This window comes from Pinus tabuliformis, chromosome 5_2 (assembly GCF_031772625.1).
Source record: "Pinus tabuliformis cultivar Carrire ecotype Pingquan chromosome 5_2, CPIR1, whole genome shotgun sequence".
Taxonomy (NCBI): domain Eukaryota; kingdom Viridiplantae; phylum Streptophyta; class Pinopsida; order Pinales; family Pinaceae; genus Pinus; species Pinus tabuliformis.
In genome coordinates this window covers 405559812-405566585 of record NC_142306.1, presented here as the reverse complement: position 1 = coordinate 405566585, position 6774 = coordinate 405559812, and the positions used below count along the sequence as shown (strand labels likewise).

The 6774-nt window shown below is 35.6% G+C and overlaps 1 long non-coding RNA gene across 1 annotated transcript; it reads right to left on the bottom strand.

The window, feature by feature from the left end:
* Positions 1 to 2721: 2721 nt before the first annotated feature.
* On the bottom strand, positions 2722 to 5650 carry LOC149159240 (uncharacterized). The gene is made up of 2 exons (XR_016261105.1): positions 3495 to 5650; positions 2722 to 3389 (listed from the first exon to the last, which is right to left on the bottom strand). It is a non-coding gene; the product is annotated as an uncharacterized LOC149159240 (long non-coding RNA).
* Positions 5651 to 6774: the final 1124 nt, after the last annotated feature.

Sequence of the window (6774 nt, the reverse complement as noted above, 5' to 3'; positions counted from 1 at the left end):
ACTTTGATATGCACAACCTTGAGAAGTCCAAATCCCTACTTATTGTTGTTGTATGGGGCATGGTTAGCATGAAACAAAAGTTTATTCGAGGACAAAATTACCCCTCTAGTGAAGGTCACCCTACAAGTAATTGCACTCCTTAAATGCATACAAATCATTGTGGGTAAAGTCCAAATTAACAGGGATATCATGGGGCCTTTTTGAAAGTGCTAGATTGGAGAATGCACTTCTTTGTGGTGTGTTTTCATTCTCCACTTCTCAACAAATCACTTCATTATAGGAACAACAAATTTGGGTAGAAACTCAAGTAATGTCAACGAATTTAGTGCACTTTTTGCAATGTTTAAATGTGTTGTTGAAAGGAACATAAAATAACTTTCGATCTTTGGCAATTCAAAATTGGTTATTCATTAGATGCAAGACAAAATTTAGAGTAGCAATATGGGTCTTCAAATTTCCAGTCAACTAAAATTGATTGTGATGTAGCTCCTAAAGATCACATTTTGACATATTTTCATAGAGTTGAATATGCAAGCAAATGTTATTTCTAAGGTGCCATTTCGATAGAACTCATACATTCGTGAAGAAAACAAGGATGATCAAATCATTGCTCATCATGAGAGAAACTTCATAGACTCGTGAATTATTTTTCTAGTGTTTCTCTTTAAAGACATATCTATGAGTTTGTATGTCGTATCATGTAGTTTCTTAATTTGGGATAATGTGACTTGGAATTTCTAGCTGAGTAGTGTATGAATATTTTGTTTCTCTTAGGATCCATTGTGATGCTACTAAGAGATCTTGACTAATCTAAACCTATGCTCATTGCGTATAACACATATGGAATGTACATAGTGGGTCATGCAATATGATTTATGGCATGTGTTTCTACTAATTTAACATTTTCCTTAGGAGGCCCATATAGACCCCAAATTTCCTTTAATGCTAATGTAGATCTATGTTAGCTCCAAAACTATCGAGCACTAGTAGGGATCAAATCCCTCATGGTGCAAAGCTTACTCTAAAAATGGTTACATATCAAAGTATTTGATCTCTTTCGACACTTGATAGATCCAAAGTTCAAATGGAACTAGTCTAGTGGATACACACAAAATCAATAGATCCAGAGTTAAGATGGTTCTAGTATAGTGGCTGTGCATGTTTAAGTGTATTGAAGGTGATATTTTATTTTTTTAGTGGATACATGTGTGTGTGTGTGTAATGCAACTAACATGTAATTTCTATGTGTGTGTGTAATGCAACCAACATGTCATTTCTTTGTGTGTGTTTCAAGTGTAATGCAACTAACATGTGATTTCTTTTAGTTATTATTACTCTTGCTACAAGTATTATTATTGTCACATATGTTACACAAAAACATCTTCCCCATACTGGGATGTAGATTGCCTCTTAGAGAAACTACCTATCTAGCCATTTTATGATGTAGAGTGCCTCTTGGCACAACTACCTATCTAGCCATTTTATGATGTAGAGTGTCTCTTAGCACAACTACCTATTTAGCCATTCCATGCATGTTGATTACTTTTAATTTTGATTGAGTCAATGAAATTCAAAGTTCAAACATAACTCCATGTATATCAAGTAACAAGGTTCTCACCATGGCTTGAGAGGTTGACAACAAAATCAAGTTCACCTCAAGCATGAACCTTTTTATGATTTTGTATAATTAGTTTAATGACAAACAACTGCACTATGCACGTTCAAATCGGTGGATATATATACACACCAACACAACACATGCATTTGCTTTTTCCAACTGTAATGCAGATGACATTATTATCTTTTAGTTATTATTATTAATTTGTTTGGTTGTCACACACACACATATATATTATGTGACAACATCTTCCCCATAGTGTGTTATACATCGTCTCTCAGCACAACTACCTATCTAGCCATTTAATGCATGTCCTTTGATTTTAATTTCAATTGAGTCAATGAAACTCAAAGCTCAAACATAAGTCCTGGTATATCAAGGAACTAGGTTCTCACCCAGCTAGGGAAGTTTGCAACAAAATCAAGTTCACCTTAGGTAGGCACCCTTTTGTGATTTTGTCTAATTAATTTAATGGTAACAATACATTGCGCAAGTTCTTATGGCATTTTTTTTCCCAATATATTTTGTTCTCTTGATGGTATATTTCAGTGTAATTTTCTATTTTGAAAATTAATATTGAGTTGATGTCCTCATGCCTCAAACATAACTGCATGCTTATTAGAAACCTACACTTTTTCCATGACTTGGGAGGTCAACCTTCAAAAATTTAATCATTAATCTATCCTTAAACCATAGACCCATCAATCGTTTGCAACATGTTAATTTCCTCATGGTATATTTCATTTGTCATATCCATTAATAATTTCACTATCTCATTCATTTTTGCTCTTCAAAAATTGAAAGAGAGTGTAGTTGCCATCATAATGAACTATAGACCCATCAATCTAAAACATATTTTGCAACATGTTAATTTCCTCATGGTATATTTCATTTGTCATATCCACTATCTCATTCATTTTTGCTTTTCAACTATTGAAAGTGAGTGTAGTTTCCATCATAATAAACTATTGCCCTACTTTAATTTATGTGGCATATTTAGTATGTTAAAAAATAAATTGATAAAAATATCCCATCCTTTTAAATGCTTCAAGAATCCAATTCAACAAGATTGAAATAACAAATAAGCCCATTCTACAACCATATGGTCTTATTCTACATGTATTGTGCAATAATCTTTGGCATGGCCAATGAATTGCATGTTCTTTCTCCCGGCAATAAACATTTTGTGTCAGGAATCCTTTAAAGGAAAAAAAACTTCTCAACACGACTTGTTGAATTCTCACAACCATGACAAACAACAAATATATACTAAAATTTCAATATTCTTCACCTCCCATACAGAATGCTCCTCGAAAAAAGATAATAGTTTTTAGCTCCAATCTTCATTTCGTAAAACATAACTGATTATCACATCATAGCATGATTTTAAATTAAAAATAGACAGACACATAGTCCTGAAGTTCTGCATTCAAATGCATTGAAATTGAGGCTGCAGCTTCACCATTTCTTGTTTTAGATCAGATAATTCTGGTTCATCATAGCTGTGAAATGTTTCAGTGGTCACATGAAACAAGCATGCGTTGGACCTCAGCTATGAGGAAAACCTAAAAACCGTTGATTGATTCAACGGCTGCCATAGGAATTGATAGTGGATAAGGGAGGAGTGACCCTAGATTCATGTGTAGTATAGTTTCTTCTATAGTTTCAGGGCGAGCACAAAAAAAAACTTTCTCTTATCAAGTGCTTCAGCTAATTCACTTTTATGATTATCCATCAATGCTTCATTCACAACAAGTGGCCGAGCCTGAACCTGCACGATTTTAGAAAGTCTTTTACAACAATTATTGCAATGTCAAAAACTAATGAATTTATACAATAGAACTGAGATATCAAAACTTCTAAAATGTCAGTTTACCTGCTTGACTAATCACCAAGCCCGCAGATCTCAAAAACCCAGCAATATGTGGTGAAAAAGTGAAGTAATCAACTTTCAGGCCTCCATCTTCCCCTTGAGACTGCACATATAGATTAAGTCCAAAAAATATCAGCAAGATACACCATCAACATTAGAATAATGCTTCCAACTAAATAAATTCAAAAGAACAAGCACCCCGGGTCTAAAGGCATGACAACTGGCAAGACCAATCAGCATAGAATACTGCTTCCAACTAAATAAATTCAAAAGAACAGGCCCCCCAGGTCTAAAGGCATAACAACTAGCAAGACCAATCAATTAGAAGTCAATTTTACAAGTCAAACATCTCACATTATCCATTGGACTAAAAGATTTCGACAATTTAATTGCCTCACATTCATTCACGGGACGTTAATATATTTTCTTCAATAAAACGACTTGATCAATGCAATACACAACATTTATGAGGAAGACCATGCCTGACAATAATACAATAGGTCAAGTTATTTTCAAAAAATCATGGAATTATAAAATTAGCTAACAAGATATAATGATTACAATGGGAAACTGATATTCCAATCTGAGATACCTGAAGGAACTTTAACACGTGACTTAGTTCCTTAGTTTACAAACTACTACTTGATGCTCAAAAATGTGCACAGTTTTATTTTCCACTAAAAACAACCAAAGTAGAACAAATGCTTTATGTGAATGCGCAGTCCCTATACACAGGGTAAAATTACACCAGTTAACTAAGCGAACCACAACCTCTACTGCATGGGGTACACATTTATTTGTGGATTGAAAGAAAGAAAGAAAGAAATTATTTTAACGTCTATGAGGCTAAAAATAGCCTATGGGACAGATTGCTTCTTCATCTGCTTGATGTATTCGGCCTTTTTTCTGTGAAGCTTTAAAATAAATGCTCCAAGCTTCTTGACAAACCCCTGCTAAATAGATTATTCCAAGAGCTAGCTGCCAGCATATCTGCATAACTTTCCCTGTTGTCTTTGAAGGCCTCACAAAATATTCATACATCACCAGTTTCCTTAGCATCTTGTTACCCCAAAAATTGAATTAATGCAAACATAATGTAGTAGTAGTAATCTTCAATCAGAAACTATTACTGAGACTTGTTGAAGCTCAGAAAATGTCTCTTTTTCCAATTTAGCCATATGGTTGGCAGCAATCCCACTTTCCCTGATAGGCCAAGCACTCAAATGACTTTACGGCATATTTCTCCAAATTTCAAAGTGGCATATGCAACATCACTTTGGGCTCTGATTCCAGAGATTCCACTACTATTCTGGAAATTTGGTCATTGGACATTTTGCCTGATCTATTTATAATGCATAGTAAGATCTGCGCATTCAACTTGCCCTGACGATGAACCACACTGGTTGGTTTGAAATGCGTCGACAAAATAATATCTCTATATGATTTTCGCCGAAGATTCTTCTCAAAATTGATATGGATCACAGAAGCATAAATTCTTTAATTGAATCCCTGCACGGAGGAGCCACTGCAACTAAGGTTCATCGTTTTGAACGGGTACGCTTGCAGGTTTCTAAGTTGAAGGCAGATCTGGCATTTCTTAAAATGTGCAGAGATTCCACTACTATTCCAGTTTACTTGATCTGGAAATTTGGTCATTGGACATTCTGCCTGATCTATTTATAATGCATAGCAAGATCTGCTCATTCAACTTGTCCTGACGATGAACCACACTGGTTGGTTCGAAACGCGACGACAAAATAATATCTCTATGTGATTTTCGCCGAAGATTCTTCTCAAAATTAATATGGATCATAGAAGCCAAATTCTTTAATTGAATCCCTGCATGGAGGAGCCACTGCAACTAAGGTTCATCGTTTTGAATGGGCACGCTTGCAGGTTTCTAAGTTGAAGGCAGATCTGGCATTTCTTAAAAGATGCAGAGATTCCACTACTATTCCAGTTTACCTGATCTAGAAATTTGGTCATTGGATATTCTGCCCGATCTATTTATAATGCATAGCAAGATCTGCTCATTCAACTTGTCCTGACGATGAACCACACTGGTTGGTTCGAAACACGTCGACAAAAATATCTCTATGTGATTTTCGCCGAAGATTCTTCTCAAAATTGATATGGATCACAGAAGCCTAAATTCTTTAATTGAATCCCTGCACGGAGGAGCCATTGCAACTAAGGTTCATCGTTTTGAACGGGCACGCTTGCAGGTTTCTAAGTTGAAAGCAGATCTAGCATTTCTTAAAAGGTGCAGAGATTCCACTACCATTCCAATTTGGAAATTTGGTCATTGGACATTCTGCCCGATCTATTTATAATGCATAGCAAGATCTGCTCATTCAACTTGTCCTGACGATGAACCACACTGGTTGGTTCGAAACGCGTCGACAAAAATATTTCTATGTGATTTTCGCCGAAGATTCTTCTCAAAATTGATATGGATCACAGAAGCCTAAATTCTTTAATTGAATCCCTGCACGGAGGAGCCACTGCAACTAAGGTTCATCGTTTTGAACGGGCACGCTTGCAGGTTTCTAAGTTGAAGGCAAATCTGGCATTTCTTAAAAGGTGCAGAGATTCCACTACTATTTCAGTTTACCTGATCTGGAAATTTGGTCATTGGAAATTCTGCCCAATCTATTTATAGTGCATAGCAAGATCTGCTCATTCAACTTGTCCTGATGATGAACCACACTGGTTGGTTCGAAATGCGTTGACAAAATAATATCTCTATGTGATTTTCGCCGAAGATTCTTCTCAAAAAAGCCTCCATTGTGATAAATAATATGTGCTCGATGTCAAGAGAGACTCCACTACTTACTTTCTTGCTGATATGAAACACCCCTTGCAAAGAATCACATTATGCTTAGAGCAACCTAGGTATATGAATGGGTTGCACCATTGAGAACATACCGGGCACAATACTGAATATCAAGAAGCAAGGAGAAAAATTCCATTAGAAAAACTTTATCTACACCTGTTAAAACCCAAGATTGTTATGGCAACAAAGATATTCAGAAATACAACAATGATTGTAATTTGTCATCGTAAATTGCCAATTGTCTCATTTTTCACTCAGAATTGGTTGTTTCTTCAGAGGATGATCCAGGAGCAGAACCTCCCCACTCTAAGAGGAGGCATGGAAGTTTTGACAAGATCCAGCTAAATATTTAACCGTAACATATAAAGAAGATTTCATTGACTAAACTCCAGTGCAGATTCTTGCAGAGGACAAAAATGATCCATTATAAAGAACCATTAATCTGTA